Raw genomic sequence first — 20,965 nt, forward strand, 5'->3', positions numbered from 1 at the left:
TTAGCTCCTTGGATACTTTCTCTAGCTCCTCCATTGGGGGCCCTGTGATCCATCCAATAGTTGACTGTGAGCATCCACTTCTGTGTTTGCTAGGCCCCGGCCTAGTCTCACAAGAGACAGCTATATCAGGGTCCTTGCAACAAAGGCTTGCTAGTGTATGCCATGGTGTCATTGTTTGGAGGCTAATTATGGGATGGATCCCTGGATATGGCAGTCTCTAGATGGTCCATCCTTTTGTCTCAGCTCCAAACTTTGTCTCTGTAACTCCTTCTATGGGTGATTGTTTCCAATTCTAAGAAGGAGCAAAGTGTCCACACTTTGGTCTTCGTTCCTCTTCAGTTTCATGTGTTTTGTATATTGTACCTTATATTTCGCTATACTAAGTTTCTGGGCTAATATCCACTTATCAGTGAGTACATATCATTTGAATTCTTTTGTGATTGTGTTACCTCACTCAGGATGATGCCCTCCAGGTCCAACCATTTGCCTAGGAATTTCATAAATTCATTCTTTTTAATAGCTGAGTAGTACTCCATTGTGTAAATGTACCACATTTTTTGTATCCATTCCTCTGTTGAGGGGCATCTGGGTTCTTTCCAACTTCTGGCTATTATAAATAAGGCTGCTATGGACATAGTGGAGCATGTGTCCTTCTTACCGGTTGGGACATCTTCTGGATATATGCCCAGGAGAGGTATTGCGGGATCCTCCGGTAGTACTATGTCCAATTTTCTGAGGAACCGCCAGACTGATTTCCAGAGTGGTTGTACAAGCTTGCAATCCCACCAGTACACTGCTGAATGTAATAAAGATATGTTAAAGTCAGAAAATCAGGAGCATTTGAAAATCACATACTTATTTTAAAAATACACCAAAAACAGAGAAACCCAAAAGCATCCTTAATAAATACATGTAAAAATATAACTGAAAGAAAAGAGATGCTACTGATGCAGAGAAAATAATAGTTAAAATGAAAAGAATTGCCTTCCATTACTGCAAGAATAATTCATCAAGAAGATATTTGAATTGTCTTAATTAGAAAAACAAAATGAGACACATTTCAAAAGCTGAGAGAATTACCAAACAAACAAAAGTTTAGGGAGAAAATCAGAGAGCAATGATGGAAATGTGAAACTCTGGTAAGGGGGTGCCCATGAGTTTACTGCATGCAAATATAAGCTGGGCTGAGAGAGACCTGTGGAGGTTAACTATGGGTTTAAATTTTATCAGTGAAAGATTAAAATTTCTATGGTAATTCTCATTTACAAGAGATGAAGACCCAAGACTGAAAGCAGTTGAAGCACAAACCCAATTTCGTCTTAGGAGTGTGTGTGTGTGTGTGGGGGGGGGGCAGAACATGCTTGATTTGGAAGAACAGAGTAACTGTGACTCACATAAGCCAGCTCTCTCCTGACCAAACAGCCAGAGCGGTCCTCAGGAGAGACAAGTAAGCAATGGGGTCTTCACAGTCGCAAGAGAAGTCAGCTCAGATGGTCACTGCTTGCTGGGGGGGCTGGGACCAAAGCAAGAGAAGAAAAATAGAGTTTAAAATGAAAAGAATCACAAAATGCCAATGTTAGCACCTTTTAGACCCCAGTTCATTTTCATGCCTGTGTGCTAGTGCTAGTTTCTGGGTAAGCAGTATAGTGTGTGTGTGTGTGTGTGTGTGTGTGTGTGTGTGTGTTCCTTCTTATATCTTATTTTTATTAGTTCTTTGAGAATGACATACAATGTGTTTTGATCATATTCACACCCTCCCCAATCTGGCAACTCCTCCCATACACACCCCACTGAGACTTTGGTCTTGGAAGACTTGGTTAGTGGGCAAGCACTAACCCAGGGTCAGGCGGGTGGGGATCAGAAGAGCTATGGTCCCATCCTGAAGCCAATGCTATGGTTCAGAACACTGTATTAGTGATGGGGCTGTGCAACGCAAAACCATCTGTAGCATGAAGGTTTTCTTGGCCCTTAGCTAAGGCCTTGGGCTTTTTTGAATAGCTCCTGCAGGTGAAGCAGGGCACAACAGATTAATAGGTTGGTGTGTAGTACAGGAGACACTGGGGAGACATTTTAATTTCATAATTGTAATCGGGAATAAATGATCCCATCCCTATTTTTTAGAGGGAAAGGGGGATGGAGAGGTGAGTCACAGGGGAGATTTAGGGCAGGGAGCTCTTCTGAGTAACGCTGCCAGGGGAAGACCACATCGGTTCTCATTTATTGGGACTCGTGGAATTTGTTCCCCCTAAGACAGAGCTCTCATGTCAGCTGTGGGCTAGCTCATCATCGTCTAGCAGTCCACCGACTGTCACAGCGGTCCCTTGCTAATGCAAGTGTTAATAAGAGCAGGCAGGAGTGGGGAAGGCTGTTTGTGTGTATGGGAGTACTTTGTACATACCCATCATTCTTCTCAAAAGCCAAACTTGTTTGGAAAATACATGAACTTTGTTTTTGTTTTTTAGAATTGTCATGTTCACAATAAAGGAGAAGCCGGTGTGTTCAAGGAAGCAGTGACTTTACCATCTCTCATGCCTGGGGCACGTGAGGCATATCTAGACCTTTATTCCAGATCATGGGCCATTTGTCCCAGTCTCCAGGTGCACTTGGAGTGAGGACAGGGAAGAACCCAAAGGTCTTTCTGGTGCTTTGCCTGGGCAATTGCTAACATTACCAAGTGGTGCAGATGCACCTCAAGAAGGCTTTCACACTTCCACTTGGGAGGTGGGATCCTAGCATGGGTCTGAGTTAGTCTTCCTCACCAGGAGGACTACCTGGGAAGGATGGGACCCAGCGTTCTGAGTAACACAGCAAAGGCTCCTGCTTTATGTGTGGCTTTGACTCTCAGGAAATTGAACCAAATTTGGCTGGAGGGATGGCTCAGTGGTTAAAAGCACTGGCTAATCCTACAGAGGACCTGAGTTCAGTTCCCAGCGCCCACATGGCAGCTCACAACTAGTCCAATTCTAGGATAATCTGACACCCTCTTCTGGCTTCCTTGGGCACAGCAAGCACAAAATACAGGGTTATAGACACATACATATACAGGTGCCCATCCACATATACAGTATGCAAAAATAAAAATACCTATATCCATCCACATACATCCCCACAGATCCCTAAAGTAAAAATAAATACTTCTTGGAAAGAAAATGGAACTGAGATGGTTTTGTAAAGGACCGGTACAGCTTTAGCAAGCACACACAACACATTTGAAGTTTGTCCTGTACATTTAGGAAAACACTAAGGCTTGGATTAGTCAACCAGATGGCTGGCTTGACTAAGCAGAGCTAAGACTCACTTTAACAAAAATCTTCAGTCATCCAGGGCTCGGGAAGGAAGTCTACCTATGTTTGCAGAGGAGACTTCCCTTCAACTTGCTGAGGGCAGAGGCTCTTTTCAGACTTGTGTCAAACTCTTATAAAACATAACAGCTGGCTCGAGTTTGTCCCCTCCCCCCCCCACACACACAACCAAAGTGTCCCTGTAGTACCCCAGGCTACTTTCTATCACAGTTGTTAAGAATTTTCAGACTTTAAAAAAATAATGTGGGAGTAGACAGCTATTTGTACATTACGTGTCATTTATTATTCCAAATGTAATTTTAATCAGTTAGGCACGAAAGCATCCTAATATTCTCAATAATGGCACTGACAACTTTAAATATTAAAACCCACATTAGGAATTCCCCTGTCTATGAGGCAACTGCAGTATTTGTATTATGGGCTGGGAGTTTGACCCAGTCTCTGCTTTCTAAACTCAATTTTAGATGATCCTCCTGCTAGATCCCAGTCCCCCCAGCAAATGCCAGCGAGATTAGAGGGAAACAAGGCCCATGCACATTAAAATTAAATGTTCCTAATTATTAGCCTTACACCGACTGTCCTCATGTAGCGGGGGTGATTCCTCACCATTCTGTGACACTCAGAGACGGCTTCAGGACACACAGCATTACCATAATTTTTCCGACTGGAGTTCTCCTAGGACTTTGGATGTAGTCCCTTCTCTTCCTTTTAATTGCCTAGGCTGCATCCTTAATTAAAAGCTGTACAAATGGATTTTATGCCATGCCAAAAGAAATCCGAGTTCATTAGTCATAAAACCTTTTAAAAATTGATGCAAACATGCGGATTCCTTAAAAGTTTGAGCTCAAAGTCCTCATTTCACAGAGAAGTTTCTTTCTACCTAGAGAATACAAAGTCAACACAAATTAGGTTTTTTAAAAACTTGGTTCTTGGACGAGGTTGTTTTCTGTGGGTTTATGCTTCTAGTTTTATGTTTTCCTTTCCTTTTTCCCCTTGTACAGTGAGGTTCATTTTAAATGCAGACACAGAAGAGGTTTGTGGGTGGGCAATTCCTGTTGACCTTTTCTCCCCGGGTTTTGCCAAGAAAGCTCATAATCCTTTTAATAATTTTTCTTATTAAGTCACAATTACATCATCTTCAACAACAATAGAAGTCAAATGTGCCAGCCCACAGCATCAAGGCAAATCTTATCTGAACATGCTGTTTGTCTTGCTATGGATTCTCAAATTTAAGTAATTTTACTTTAAATGTTGTTTAAAAGCCATCCTTCCCCTCCCCCTCCTCTGTGTGTGTGTGTGTGAGTGTGTGTGTGTGACTGTGTGAGTGTGTGTGTGTGAGTGTGTGAGTGTGTGTGTGTGTGTGTGAGTGTGTGTGTGTGAGTGTGTGTGTGTGAGTGTGTGTGTATGTGTGTGTGTGTGAGTGTGTGTGTGTGTGTGAGTGTGTGTGTGTGTGAGTGTGTGAGTGTGTGTGTGTGTGTGTGTGTGTGTGTGTGTGTGTGTAGGCTAGGAGACAGCTTCAGCTATCAGGGTCCTGTGTTTGCAAGGGTGAGAGCTCACTGACTTCACAGTCTCTTCAGTCTCAGTCCTGCATATTTCATGGGCAACACGGGTCCTAAAGCAGCCAGAAGAGGCTGATGGAGAAATGGTCTCCACTCCTCAAGGGAAGAGCTTCCAGGTCCCATTGCAAAGGCCTGGATCCTAGAATTTTAAAGATTATGACTGTTTCTGTCTTTTAATACAACTGTCTAATTGAGATAAAGTTCACAAAGACACAATCCACCCAGTTGGTTTCTCAGATATCCTCAGAGTGGTGTGGCTGGCTATCTTCATGGTCTAGATGTATTGTCTTAACCACAGAATGAAACTCCATAGCCTTTATCAAGCATGTCCTGCTGTTACCTCCAACACGGGCTCATACATCCATGCGCATACACATATCTTCCTGTCCCAGCCTAGGGAAAGGCTTAGCTGCTCTCCCTCTCTGCAGGCTGAAGGAAGGATTGCAGCTAGTGTTTGCAACCCATCTACTCATGTATCCTCAAGCTGACATGAAACACACTCTATGAGCAACAGAAACAGAGCATGCATCTAGTCGGATGGGTGGCTTCATTTTTTATTTCTGTGACACTGGTGGAGCAGACAAGGCTGATGAAGGGGTGGCAGGAGCAGGAGGTGCACCCCCAACTCAAGGCTTCCAGGATGTGGAAATTTCCAGGAAATGACTACCTTCTGCAGGAATGCCGTGTGACTAGTCTATCCCTGCACGGTTTCCTAGGGCGAGACAATTGGCTTCAGCTGAGGAGGCCCTGGCCCACATCTTTGCGTAAAAACTGCAATAACTTCTAGGTTAAGAAAAGTTCAGCTGTGTTTTTCTCCCCTTCCCCTTCTGTTCCCTCTGTTCCTCTCCATCTGCAAGTGAAACCCGGAGTGTTGAAATGTTACAAGAGGGGAAAGAGATGTTCTCATGGTATTTCTGATCCAAGCGGAAGCAGAAAGTGCCAAGGAGTCTCTGGAGAACGCTGCTTCCCCATGCTTCTCAGCTGTACTTTTACAGGCCCACAAGCTTAGGAAAAAGACTTCACCAGAGTCCGGATGGATACTGTTGGCTTTGTGCTTGCTTGTGGAGGAACCCTCCTGTTCTTTGGCAGCTCAGCTATCAGAGTTTCCACGGGTCCTAAGAGCTAAAACGTTTCCCTGTGATTAGAATACAGTGTTCAGAAAACACCGTGAGATGGGGAATGAAAACCTGGTGTTTCTCTAAATAGAATTACTTCAAAGACATCTTCATAAGTGTTGTTTATCCAGAAATTCATTTGGATCCAGTTGAGAAAAATCGGCAATTTGATAGACTGGACTTCTGATTCATTCAGCAGTGTGTGGCAATCCTAACTTCCTGCCCAGTTGGTATACCTGCTTCTGGACGTCAGACAGGAAACAGAGATCAGCCAGGAGAAACGTGTAAATGTGACCCTTTGCACCAGGGAAACAGCTGGAGATGGGCATAGCCATGGGTCTGAGGAGCTGCTGGGATAACCGACATGGGTCTTCAGGGATCACCCTGGGACTGTCTTCCAGAATGCTCCCTCTGAGAACTGTCCTGCTTCAAATGGAGGAGAGCAGAAGCCAGGCAAACTCAGAGATAGGGGTGGGAGAATGAAGGGGAGCAAGGGACAAATAAGGAAGGATACAGAAAAAGGAGGAAGGAAAGGAAAGGAGAGGAGGGGAGAGTAAAAGAGGAGAAAGAATCAGGAGTGAGAAAGGATGCAGAAGAGCTAGAGGAGGGAGGTGAGAAAGGATCGGGGAGGGAGAGACAGAGATAACCCGGTCTATGCATACCCAACTGCCCCTCCCCAGCACAGTGAGTCACATTTGTTTCTGCTCATCTTGCCAGAACTATTAAAGAAATGGAGGAGAGAAAAAGGAGGGAGGGAAGAAAAGATGAATGTTCAACCTGGCGTCTTGGCGTTAGTCTGTGGGGAAACAGCAAAACTGAGAACACAGGGAAGCCAGCGAGGAGGGAGCAGTTCTCTGCCAAGACAGCCTTTTCTCTGTAAAGCTTTTGTTCCTTCCAAGGTGCCATAAAGCATGAAAGGAAACTAAAGGATGAGCTAGAATGTCCTTCCTTTCAGATCTTTCTTTTGCTGTTGACTTTGGTTCCGGGCTCCATACCCTGCTTTCTTGGCTCTGGGCTCCTTCTCCGCCGTCTCAGGGGCGGTGAATAGAGTTTATCAGGCAGGAGCGGGCTTGTAGTGAGCCATCCAGGTAATAATGTACACCGACTGCGTTTGTGTGGATTCTTTTACACCCTGCAAAGCGACATCTTGTCTTGGACTTCTCCATAGCAAAGACTTACTCGAGACTATTCTGCAGAATCTTGGAACTAAAGCGTCCTTTAGGACCCACACAGTGTAATTGTCCGACCATGTGCCAGAAAAAAAGTGCAATACACCAACCTTCTTGATGTGCTTTACAATGGCCAACTTTCCTGAGAAACTTTAGACTCCTCTAACCGTGCCTTGGCTCTGCTCCCAGGAAGGGGAACGCTAGGAGAGGGAGAGGAGTTAGAACTGCGTTTTCTTTGTTGCCTTTTCTTCTAGTGTTTTATTACACACACACACACACACACACACACACACACACACACACACTAAATAAATAAATAAATAAATAAATAAATAAACAAACACCCTCGATCTGGTCTGTACTTTCTCTTCCTAACCTGTAGTCCCCATTCCTCTCTGCAGCTGCCAATTCCAGAGGCCTTTGATCTTTCTAATTCACACAGTTGGATATCTGAGTACCTGTGACTTCCAGGCTGTGTGCAAGGTGCTGAAAGTACCTAGGCAAGCAAGACATGGCCTCGGTCTCTAGGCATCTGCTGCGTGGGAGAGAAAATTGCAATAGTGTGTGAGAAATTTGAGCTGAGTGCCTGTGCTCAAGTTACCTGGCACCTTAGGGAAGACAGACTCCAACTGTGGCCAAAAAAAAAAAAAAATCAGGTCAGATACTGTCAGGGAAGAGGGGTGCTACCTTACAGGATGTTAAGTGCTGGGTCAGGGTTTTCAAGCAAGAGGAAGAATGTGCTACAAACGGAGTGCACTGTATGTTGAGTTCAGAGCCCTTGCTCAAGAGAAATGAAGGTGGCAGCTCCACTCTGTTTAGTGCTTGCTTTCAGATGCACAAGGAAGGCACCCATCATGGCCACCTGGCAAGAGCCTTGAACTCCTTAACACGTCCGTCCTCAGCTTCAGGAATCTTACACGTTGCTGATGTAAAGAAGAGAGAGGGTCCTGAAAGGGAGATCTCAGAACACCTGAGATGAGAATGGCTGCAAGATCTAGATGCTTTGGGGAAGTTAATGACAAAGGCATCAACTCAGAGGCAAAAGCCATCGGAGAAATGGGTGGGGGGTGAGGAAGAAACAAGTTCACTTTGCAGGCTTTCAGTCTAGGTGTCTGTAATGACTGATAAGCCTTGCTTTGTCTACGATGTTAATGACAATGCAGGAATGGATCTGAAAAGGGATTGGGGTTCATGGGGGATGCATGGCCTCCACAAGGAGGTCAGCAGAGAGTGTTAAGACAGACATGCAGGAACATTCCAAGAAAGAAGAGCAGGAACGCATAGGCTCACAGGGAGGATTAAAAGCAGCAGAAGAGCATTCTATTCTGAGCACCCGCATACACTAACCAGCCACATCTCCCTGACACTGGAAGGCTGGTCCAGAGCTCAGCCAGCACTTTCACTTCTAATCTCATTGACAAAATTCCAGACTTGCTTGCCTGCCCTCTGCCTCTGTGACATCAGTAGATTCACTCCTTCAGCCTGGGTGCCTTCACATAGCAGGTAGTACTTTCCTTATACATACGTGATGAGGAAACATATGAAATGGAAAGAGATACATGCCAGGAAACAACCTACCATGCTGACCTTATGCAAGGGGCCAAAGGATTTCAACACGGTAGCAAGAGATGAGATGACCTTCAAACCAATCAATGCAAGGAATACTTCAGAGCACTCGTGAGTGTGAGCATTCTCTGGTTATGTTTGTGACTCATGGGGGAGAGCTTCGAGGGTTAGGGCAAGAGAACAAGAAGCAAATGCAAGGGCTTCAGAGAAAGTGAAGCTGGAAAACGCTGCTGAGGGCAGCAGGAATTCAGCAGCAACAAGGGGAACAGAAATGGCTGGACAGCAGGACTGGGCTCAGCCAGGGGAAAGAGTCTGTTCTGGGTCAGCTAAAGGGGTAGGCCAGGAGAAGGACACTGAACCCATAGTCAAGCAAGGAGGAAATATCAAAGAACTAGGCAAGAGAGTGGCATGAGTGTGTCCGGGGCATTTGACAGCCAGTGAGGGAGAGAGAAAGGAATCTGAGATGATAGACAGGTTAATCTCCAAGTGTTCAGAAGAGGAATGTCTGTAGTTAGATCTCTGTGGTGTGGGGTTGGTTCCACAAAGCTGAGGAAAAAGGAAATCAACTAGAGAAGACCATGACTCCCAGCTTCTCAGTAGGAACTGGGCAAGGAAGAGAGCCAAGGGAAGCCATTGTTAGCACTACCTTGGGCTGTACACACCCTATCACCTCTGCTGACTAAGTGACAGATCATCACATCATCCCTACCACGGAAATCAACAAGAATCACCACAGAAGGCTTGGATTTTGGACTGGCACACACAAACATACGCCCCCCCCCCACACACACACACATACTCTTACACACATACATATACACATGCCTGCACACACACACACACACACACACACACACACACACACACACTTGCATGCACACACCACACATAGGTAAGTAAATGTATTAAAAAACAAACTTTCAATTGTTGCATTAAATATTAACATGGTTTAAATGTAAAATGTTCCCACAGGCTCATAGGTTTGAGCAATTCCTCAGCTGGTGGTGCTGAGTGGGAAGTTGTGGATACTTTAGAAAGTAGGGCCTAGCTGAAGGAAGTGAGAGAGTGGGGGAGAGTTCTTAGGGGTTAGAAGTGAGACAGTTCTTGGGGGTTATAACCTGTCTCGGCTTTGGGCTTCTTCACTTTCTGCTTCTTTACCCACCAGATTAGCAAGTCATCAGTCTCATACTCCATAACTGTGAGCCATCCTGCTCTGTCATGGTTCCTCATCACGATGGTATGTCCCCCTCAAACTGGGAGCCAGACTAAGTCCTTCCTCCTTGGAGTTGCCTGGGCAGGTAATTAGTTACAGCCATGAGAAAAGCAGTGTGTGTGTGTGTGTGAGAGAGAGAGAGAGAGAGAGAGACAGAGACAGAGACAGAGACAGACAGAGAGAGACAGAGAGGGACAGAGAGAGACAGAGAGAGACAGAGACAGAGAGAATTTATGTACACATATCAAGTTCTTTTAAATTTCTAAAAAACATTTTACTATAGAGAACCCAAAGTATGATGACATATATTTGTGAAAGTGCTACACTGCAGCTCATTACTGTGACTGCTAACAACAAAATTAGTAGAAAGAAAAAAGAGAAAAGCAAAAATAAACTTAAAAAAGAACGCCTGTTAGCAAGACAAAACTGAATTTCCTCATGTACATACAAATGATGCAACAGTTTGTTAGTGTCTGGTAGATGACTTGACAAATCTGTCAGAGAACTGAAATGGCTCTCTTTTTTATCATTGACTTTGTATTTATTTGTTTGTTTATTGTGAGGAGAAAGGGTCTCACTGTGAAGCCTGAATATCATAGTCTCACTATGAAGACTAATCCAGGATCAAACTTACGGAGATCCACCCAGTTGCTCTGCCTCAGGAGACCATACTCAGGTGCCATCTCACCCAGGTCTCAATGACATTTTAATTAGAATTTCTATCATGGTGTGTTCTTACAAGTTCTGGATGTCAAGGCTCCATCCGACATGAAGCAAAAAATCTACATAGATATTAAACACAGATATTGTCAGGGTTTTAGTTAATGGTGTCTCCCAGAGATATTATCTGCCAAAGATCATTGAACAATTATTACACATTGCTATCATTCATCTGGTTGGGGGTGGTGGTGTGATACCATGATTGAAAACGATGTCTGTTAACTAAGCAAATATGCAACCTCTTTTAGTCTATTACCATGGTGGGTTTATGACAATCCTCTATTCTTCCTTTGGGTCAAGTCAATCATTTCCATTGAAGAAGATAAAAAACAAGCATCATCAACTGAGAATTTTTAAAGTAGAATATGGAGGTGTTTTCGACTTGAAAAAACTTACTCTTTCTGATCTCCTTTTACCCAGGACCCTACATCTATGGAGTGAAGAAGGGATCTCTTAAGATGCAGACAGACCACAGTTTAGGCTCAGCCTGGAGATCTGAGACTCACCTCTGCATCTTAACTGATGCAACATGTTTCAGAAGCAGTAGCCTACACTTAGAGAAATACAGGTCAAAGGCCAAGAAATTCACTGTGACTGTGAGCAGGAACACTAGAACCACGGGAGTCCAGATCAGATGGTGGCAGTCCAGCATCAGTGGGAGTTTAAACCTGTGGGACATGAGACAGCAATGAGACCTAAATGTAACCCAACCAGTTGACGAGGCTAGGCCACCACCCTGCAGTGACATAGGAAGATGCAGGCTTTGAACACAATGCTCTTCTGCAACACACTCTGTTCTGAGGTTAGTATCCAGCAGTCAAGTGGAACTTCCTAAACACATACAAGACAAGGACAAAACAAAAGCTTTCAAGAGCTAGACAGTCATTACAAACAGACCCATGGATGGCTAGCTGTTGGATTAGCTGAGTGGATTTGAAGGAACTTTAACAAGTATCTAAAAGTGTAGTGTAGCTTAGGAGTAGGTGCAAGGAAGCAGGGAATACAGTTAAATGATAAGGCTAAGTTAAAGCTAGAATCATAAAGTGACATTAGAAATAAGCATTTCTTTCACACGACCCATTCATAGTCTAGACCACACAAGCAAATCGTGTGTTTGAAGCTGAATCAACAGAAATTATCTACAGAAAAAAAAGTTAGCTGAGGAAACAGAATAAAAACCGAGGAGAAATCTGATATCAAGTATTCTTACTCTTACTTGCTTGCAGATACAGTTCTGGAAGGAAGAAATATGGGAATGAGAAAATACTTCAAGAGCTGATGAGCAGACATCTTCCAAAGTGAATGGAGAATAAAATCCACAAAACCAAGAATCTCAAAGAACCCTCCGAGGAGTAAATCAGGTGCATACATACATACATACGTACATGTGCACACACACACGTGCGCGCGCGCACACACACACACACACACACACACACACTGTACTACAGCAAACAAAAATAAGCCAACTGAAACAAATATGAGAAATTCAGAAACAAAGGTGACTGTCACAGTAAATCCCTAATAGACTTTGAAAGCAAGAATAAGAGGCCTTTTAAGGACTTTAAGGGAGAGGGTTGGGTGACTGCTGAGCATTTAGTAGCAAATTTGCTTTTAAATGAAGAAACAAAGTAAAAGCCTTTCCATAAAAACAGAAACTCACACTTCAAGACAAAAACACTACAGGAAATTCTTCAGACACGAACGTTATGGTATCGGAAGGAACGTTCCTCTTTACAGCGTTACAAAGCCCCAGAGAATAGAAAAACAAAGGTAAACATCACTTTTTGTAATTTAAAGGATAGTTTAGTGTGAAAAGCAAAACGCTAAGAAATACACTGAAAGTTTATAACACGTAGGAAAATATGTGATAACAATAGCACAGAGATGGGATTAGAAAAATGAGATGGGAGGATGCTTTATAATTGAGAAAAGTTGATAAGCAGATATCAGAATAGTCAAATAATATTTTAAAATAACTGCCATGAAAGTGTGAGGACTTGAGTTCTATTCCCAGAACCCACATAAAAAAAAACCAAACAAACAAACAAAAAACAAACAAACAAACAGACAAAAAAACCAGCCACAGTGGTGCACACTTGTAATCCCACTGGTTGGGTGGCAGAGACACCTGATTCCTGACGCTGGCTGGCCAACCAGGCCATCCCAATCAGTGGGCATCAGATGCCGGTGAGGCCCTGTCTCCAGACACAGCTGAGAATTATCGACAAGGTTGACCTCTGGCCTCCTTGCGCACCCACATGCATATATATACAATGCACATGTGCACACATGCACATACATACACAAATACATTAATACACAAGCTATATATATGTGTGTGTGTATATATATATATACATATATATTCACAAATGCACACAGAGATGACTTTTCAGCCATATATATATATATATATATATATATATATATATATATCAAAACTAGAGCAGCCAAAATAAAAATATAAATACAAAACAGAGAAAGAAAGAAGAAAGAAAGAAAGAAAGAAAGAAAGAAAGAAAGAAAGAAAGAAAGAAAGAAAGAAAGAGAAAAAAGAAAGAAAATTGTTTTGCCTTCTTTTTGAATGCAATTTTGTTGGCTATCAAATTCTTAATAGCTTTCCACTATCCTTTGTAGAAAGTACAAAATTCCTGAGGAAAATATGACAAATGTGGAATCATAAGAAGTAATCCCAATGACTATAGGAAAAGAGAAAAAATAAGTGAAGAAAACAATAAATAAGTGTCATCATGGTGTACTTAAACCCAACCATATTAGGAATTGTATTAAATATAAATGGTTTATACACAACCATTAAAAGGCAGGGACATTCCATTCAGAGTGGCCTAAATAGTAAACCTAGCAATGCTATATTACAACAGTCATTAAAAATCTGGCTATGTTGATATCAAGGGAGATTTTGGTTAAGAATATTATCAAAGTTATCATTGAGAAATATGAAGAACATCATAATAAAAAGGTAACTTTAAGATAAAGTCTTAACTAACTAAGTATGAATGTACTTAAAACAGCTTCAAATACATAAATAAAAACCTGCAAGACTGAAAGGATAAATGGCTAAGTTCAAAGTTACAGTTAGAAGTTTCTGGTGTACAATGTTACTGAAGCACGTATGTTTACCATCCAAAAGCTCTCAATCCTACAGGGACATATATGTAGAACGCTAATGCATACCACAGCAAAGCGGCACAGGAATCATCCAGACATTCTGACCATATAGGCTATCATTCTTTTCTTAGCCTCAAGACTTTGGAGAACATCGGCTCTTCTTCAGATTTCTTACTTCTTTGTATATTGATCGACACATCCATCCAGCTTCATCATGAAGTGCCACCTTTGTAGATTTTTCTGTGCCTTTCATATGTCAGAAGGTGCAGGTGGTCAGCAAGCTACTCATCAGCCAAGTATTAATTGCAGTGAAACACACAAACAACACAAGGCAGTGACTCAGACAAAATTGTTCAACATACCTCCCCATAGGCTAAGCTTCACATTTCTCTTTATCTGAGATAAATTGGTTTAACCATGATGTGGATGAAAGGGAGAATGGGAAACTGTCAAGAAATATGTTATCATCTCATCATTAAAATAACAGTAATGGGAATAATGATAACAATAGGCATTGTCAGAATACACCTTCTGTGTTCTGGGGACTGGGCTGATCTCTCTGCATGGGCTCATTTAGTAGGGGAGGGAATGAGAAAGCAGAGAGTCAAACCCCAGTTTGCCTGACAGAGTAAACTTCACTCAAAGATGCCAATGAGAACAATGATGCCGAAGCCAAATATTTGCTGAACCTTCACTCTGCTTAACCAGCTGATTAGAAAGGAGGAAGGCACTTGGGCTCATAGCTTTGCAGATAGTTTGCTGGCACTACAAATAGCCTCCCCACATAATGTCATATCCCAGGACCACAGTCAGAGAGCACAGGCTGTTGGAAGGAGGTTGCTGATGGGGACTTGGGGGGCAAACACAAAGATCTACTCCTTTGGCCTTTCTGACACAGTACTTGTTCTTTGGGAGAGAGGAAGAGAGTAGCATTCAAAAGGACTTCATTATATGCTTTGAATAATTTTTATGTAAATGAAACATTCTAATTTATCATTGCTAACTAGTATGACAAATAAAAAGAGATATAAAGAGGTCCTTGGTTCTTAACCCCTCCATATTTTGCTTCTTGTCAGACATGATGTGACAGGCTATTAATTCCAGCACTAGGAGGCAGAAGCAAGTGGATCTCTGAGTTTGAAGCTGGCCTAGTCTATGTAGCAGTTTTATGTCAACCAGGTATATACAGTGATACCCTGTCTCAAAAAAAAAAAAAAAAAAAAAAAAATCCCTTAAGCCACCACCATGAGTGCTCACCTAAGTTTTCCTCTAAATAAATAAAAATTATTTATTCAATAAAATAAAGTAAATTCTTGCCTCAGCTTCTCTTAGGTATAAAATGAAAGTTAAAAAAAATCAGTCTTCATTGCTTTGCACAACTCAGTTTATCCTTTCCAGTTATTTTTAAAATATTTTTTTCTTTTAATTTTAGAAGCTAGTGCATAGAGTAGTAAAAATAAAATAAAACATTATTCCTTAAATAGCTTATTTTATTTTTTTCTAGTCACTTTTCAAAAATCTAGCCTAGGATTGCTTTAGGTTCATGGCAGAACAGGAGCCTCAGCCTTGAGTCCTACTGTTCCCTTTAAGGGAACGACTCGTTTTATATGTAAGAGGAACAGAGGTAAGTATCTGACTTTTTTCCACCCTAATAGTTCTTTTTATTTTTTTTCATTCGTTAATTAATTTATTCACTTTACTTCTCAATCATAGCTCCCCCTTCCTCCTCTCCTCCTAGTCCCACCCTCCCATCTCCTCCTTCTTAGAGAAGGGGAGCCCTTGCCCCCAGTACCAAACCATTCTGGCACATCAAGTCTCATCAGAACTAAGTGCATTCTCTCCTACTGAGGCTAGACAAGGCAGTTCAGATAGGGGAAAGAGATCCAAAGGCACGCAACAGAGTCTTAGTCCCAAAAGACAACACACGCTGGCAAGGATGTGGAGCAAGGGGAACACTCCTCCACTGCTGGTGGGCGTGCAAATGTGTACAACCATTTCGGACATCAATCTGATGGTGACTCAGAAAATTGGGCATAGTTCTACCTCAAGACTCAACTATACCACTCCTGGGCATATATATTCAAAAAGATGTTCTCCATACCACAAGGACACTTGCTCAACTATGTTCATAGCAGCTTTATTTGCAATAGCCAGAAATTGGAAACAACCCAGATGTCCCTCAACAGAAGAATGGATAAAGAAACTGTGCTACTTTCCCACAATGGAATACTGTTAAGCTATTATGACAAGGACATCATGAAATTTGCAGGCAAATGGATGGAACTAAAAAATAACATCTTGAATGAAGTAACCCAGACCCAGAAAGACATGCGTTGTACTCACTTATAAATGGATATTAGCCATAAAGTACAGAATAACCATACTATGATCCACAGACCCAAAGAAGCTAAGTAATAAGGAGGGCCCAAGGGAGGATGCTCGAATCTCACTCAGAGGGGGAAATAAAATAGGCATCAGAAGAGGATGGAGAAAGGGAAGTAGGTAAGAGAGGTGGTAAGGAAGGGAATGGTGGTGGATGAGATATGGGCTAGAGCAGGGGAAGAGCATTAGAGGGCTGGGAGAGAGGAGAGACATAGGTGCAGTGGGGTGAATCTTTGGGACAAGCCAGAGACCTGGGACAGGGAAGGCTCCTAGGAGGATATGGAGTGGCTCTAGCTGACAGTCCTAGCTCCAGCAATATGGAGCCTGAAATTTTCTTTAGGGGAGGAATGAAGTGAAACTCAGGTTGAGATAAAAGAGCCTCTGTGTGTGTGTGTGTGTGTGTGTGTGTGTGTGTGTGTGTGTGTGTGTTGTTTGTATTTGTTTTGTTGTTGCTATTTGGTTTTATTTTTTGTTTGCTTTTTTGAGACGGGGTCTCACTGTCTAACTGACCTAAAAGTACTCTGCTCTATCTCTGGCTGACCTAAAACTGCTATGTAAACCAGGCTGGCTTTGAACTCAGAGATCTGCCTGTCTCTGCTTCCCCAGTGCTGGAATTAGAGGTGTGCGTCACCATGCCCAGCAAGGAGTGTAAGCGATCATGCTAAGAATCTAACCAAGGGCCTGATGCATGCTAAGCACACATGCTACCAACAAGTTGCACCCCCAGAAGCCTTTATAGTTAATTTCGTAAGTAATGGGAAATGGCAAACATGCCCATCTTCAGTGTCACCAGGAGACGTAGCTGTGTCCTGTACCCATGTAGACATGTCACATCACTGCCATGCTGATGGGAAGCCTGGAGGATACTATGGAACCCAGATGCAGGCTCTGCATATCCTCTGTTCCTGACCACACACACAGCCTTGCACATGGTCCCTTTAGCTGAGCCCAACCTTGCTTGGTGCACTCATACTTGGCCTCTGGGTACCAGGAATGATGTGGGCTTAGAACAATTGGACTGCCTCTGATATATGATGTGAGGGGGACGAAGGCTGGACGAGGGGGTGGCAGGGAGGATTACCTAGCAGTCCATTTCCAATTTCCTGGCTCCCTGCTCTTGGCACGTGTTTGTGACTGACTTTAGACGAACCCTGAAGATGTGTGCAGGTGGGCAAGGAGGGGGTGGGCACCTCCTCCCTGAACTGCTTATTAGAAATTCTAACCTGAAATTCTGCATTAAAAGACATTGAGCTCCACTCTAATTCTATGTTCTTTCTTGTTGCTAATCAATCTATTGCATCAATCCTAACAGAACCCATGCTTCCAGGATGGGAGCATGACCTACTAGAACTAAGGGCATCAAATTCCCGATACAATTTACAGCCCAGCACCCCAATTTCACTAGCCATCATCTCACCTGGCTCTATTGACACATCTTTCATTTTCATCCTTTCTTTCAGGATTCGGGTAAACAATCTGTCATCAAACTGTTTTTAGAAAAAAAAAAAAAAAAAGAATGTGACTCCCAGAGAGACCAGGATCCCCGTTGTTTCCAGACTCACTAACACCCACAAATCAGCCATCAAACAACAGTTTACATCCTGACAAAGACATGTACCAACCTCGTAAAGAAGACCAGACTAAAACTACTGTTGTCCAAACCAGCTCCAGAAGACCACGCTAGCCTCCTTTACTTGTTCCATATCTCCCCCCTCCTCCTGGCTCCAATTGGCAGGGTCTCAGAAAGTGTGCTGGCAGGAGAGTTTTAATTTATTGATGTTTTTGCCCCTACTGTACGTTCCCGGCTCCTACTTGAGTGTAATGGATGGAGCAGATGTTTGACACGGCAGCACCCCTTCATAACTTCACTCTTCAAACACACTTTTACAAGTACTTACTCGCATGGGTTCCCATTCAGCACAGGAAGTTGAGGTCATCATGAAACACGAGGCTCGGGCAGGAGTCTGAACTCATGTGTTCTGCAGCTGGGCTTCCATCTTCTGGGCACGTTAGCAATTTGTGAAACAGCCATAATTTTCAGCTTATGGACAAAGAAATAAAAGTGTTGACACCATTATTGTAACATCTGTGAGGGGGGAAAAATACAGGCCCATTTCTTAGTGCCCAAATGGCACCAGAGTTATAAAGCTTCTTTAATGCCTAATTGTATTCATTATCAGCAGGCACTGTTGCTAACGAGAGTAATTTCTAACAACTTAATGGAACCTGAAAGGTGAAGACACTGCACCAGTGGTCTTTACCTCATGAGCTGTCACGTCTGCATGCTGCATGAATTCTGAAACTGGATGTACCTCTTGGAACTGGCCATCCTCCATAGTGGCTCATCCAGGTAGCCAGAACACAGGAGCTGTTAACTCCATGGAAGGGTATTACTGAAGTGAGTAGGAAACAGGTTTCATTCTTAGGTTTCTGGAGTGTTGCTGTCATTCGGTAGATTGATTCCTGAAGGTTTCTGTTTCCTTACACCCACCCCCAACATACTTAGTAGCAAGTGCCTATGGACGTGAATGAGATGCTGGGGATATGTGGTGGAGACAGCCATGCAAGGCTGTGGAGTGTCATTTATGAGTGAGAAGTTGGCTGGGCTAGATGGTGCATTGAGCTTATATCCTCCCAAGATCTGCAGAGAAACTGCCTTGAATCCAAAGCTTTCCTTTCACGGTTGGTTGGGGGTGACCTATCATTATGTCTGTCCTGTATGCAGATGGTGGCCACCAAGACAAGCCTTGGCACGAGATGAACTGATGAAGCTGATGGAGCTGATGGAAATGTCACAGAACAGGATGACTACATTCCACCCACCAGCTGTGGCGTGTGTGTGTGTGTGTGTGTGTGTGTGTGTGTGTGTGTGTGTGTACACATGTTACAGGAAGCGGTGCAGACAGCCCAATCTTCCCTTCCCGAACAACCTCTGAGTTAGTTCACATTTTACTGGATTATTAAATAATATCTCCGGATCATTTCCTGAGCCCTGCACAGTGAGGCACAAAGCCCCTGCCTTGTGGGTAATTCAGGAACCTGGGGTGGCTCCCTGGATCCCATCCCTTTCTTCATTTCTTTGTATGACCCCCGTGCTGAAAATCTGTTGTCAAACTACTAAATACCTGACTATCTCTTTGGTATCCAATCTCCCTTCAGCTCCTTTGAGTTAGCTAGCCATTCCTCAGCATTCACAGAAAAATGTGTTCCGACCTCTCCTAAGAGAATCTCCCATGTGTCCTCAATAACCCTGGCCTTCCAGGAACATGGGCCTCAAATTCTCGTTAACTTACTGCCCAAGTGCTCACCCCTCTTAGTATACTTGACCCATGTTTTATCTTAGAGTCCCAGTCCTGAGTGCCAATAGTTCACAGAAAGGTAGAATCTATGAGAGACGTGAACAGAGGCAGGATAGGAAGCAAGATGGAGGTGGTATGTTACTGCCCTGTCGCTGCGAGGCATTTTAGACTAGTTATGTTGCCGTGGCTTGACAGGTACACCCTCTCAGGCCAATAGACATCACCAGGCAAGCTGTATCAAGCTGTATGGGAAACTTGTGCTCCAAAGGGAATAATGGAGAAGCTCTCTCTCTCTCTCTCTCTCTCTCTCTCTCTCTCTCTCTCTGGTCTGCCTTCTCCTATTGGTAAAAATGCTGTTAGAATGAAGGTGGGGCCCTGGAAAAAGCCAGAACCTCAAGCTTGAAGTTCATTTATCATACAGAGCATCCCCAGTGGCTGGTGACAGGGTCTATAAGAGCATGTCACCACAGGGAGAGTAAAACTGGAGAAGTGCACATCCATGCACATACGCATATGTAGATATCTATATATTCCACCTGCATATGTAGAGGTGTACGCACATGTATGTGTATAGAGGCCAGAGGACAACCTTGAGTATCATTCCCTCAGGCACTCCATCTTGATGTTAAGACTTGAACTTGGCAAACAGGCTAGGCTGGCTGGTCAGTGAGTCCTAGAGGTCTGCCTATCTCTTAACTGTCCAGTGCTCGATCATAAGCATGTGCCAGCATGCCCAGCTCTCTCTTTTTTTTTTTTTTTTTACATAGATCTGAAGATCCAGCTAAGATCCCTGTGCTTGCAAGGCAAGAACTTCACTAAGTGCATCTTGACCAAGAGTAAAACTACCATGGACCTGATCTTAAACTGCCCTACATAGATGCCCCACTAAGCTGACCATACAATGAATGACATATTGTTAACACAGTCAACAGCTGGGAACATTGCTGGTATGAATGCTGATACAAAGCTGGCCCTGGGTTATTTTCCGAGTGGAGTCTAAACATGCAAGCACAATCATGGGCTGTCTCACCGCATAGTTTGAGCCTCAGCTTTTGATGACAGGAACAAACGGCTCAAATGTGCAATTTACACATTAAGAAGCTTTGATTAGGGAGACCTTTCATGAAAGGCTGGCTGTCCAAGATTATGCGTTAAAAGTCTGGGCTGCTCTAAGAATGGTCAAATTATTGTCTTCACTAAGCCGGTAAAGAACTGGGGTCAAGTAATTTACCCAGGGCTTTGGTGCCAAGCAAGGGTGACGGCCACCATAATATCCTCACAGAGCATTTCCCAGAAGAATCTGGAGAAGCTACTCAGGATATTCACGGAGATCCGTTGGATGAATACCGACCTGGAAACTGTGTTCTATTGACCTGGAAGTGGACTACTGGGCTCTTAGGCTCCTGAAATCCAATCTATTGGCCTCTTCAACTTGAAGGCTCAGGCATTTAAGGAAAGGGTGCTGAAGAGACCTCAGTGACTTGGGTCTAAATGTCAATAGTTTTCCA

At 43.3% G+C, this 20,965-nt stretch overlaps 1 long non-coding RNA gene across 2 annotated transcripts, besides 1 other annotated feature; it reads right to left on the reverse strand.

Moving 5' to 3' along the window:
• Positions 1 to 1,400: 1,400 nt before the first annotated feature.
• Positions 1,401 to 18,185, reverse strand: Gm29872. 2 transcript variants are annotated; one of them, XR_870031.2, is made up of 5 exons: positions 18,057 to 18,185; positions 17,576 to 17,645; positions 13,843 to 14,057; positions 11,151 to 11,312; positions 1,401 to 1,513 (listed from the first exon to the last, which is right to left on the reverse strand). It is a non-coding gene; the product is annotated as a predicted gene, 29872 (long non-coding RNA). The 2 variants fall into 2 exon arrangements; XR_870030.2 differs by lacking the exon at positions 18,057 to 18,185 and adding an exon at positions 17,781 to 17,826.
• Positions 17,070 to 18,986: an enhancer, noted in NCBI's record as "VISTA enhancer mm1574". NCBI's record gives its function as "enhancer in: limb[3/5]" and the evidence as "EXISTENCE:transgenic organism evidence [ECO:0001131][PMID:17130149]".

The sequence above is a fragment of the Mus musculus genome, chromosome 7 (genome assembly GCF_000001635.26).
Source record: "Mus musculus strain C57BL/6J chromosome 7, GRCm38.p6 C57BL/6J".
Taxonomy (NCBI): Eukaryota; Metazoa; Chordata; class Mammalia; order Rodentia; family Muridae; genus Mus; species Mus musculus.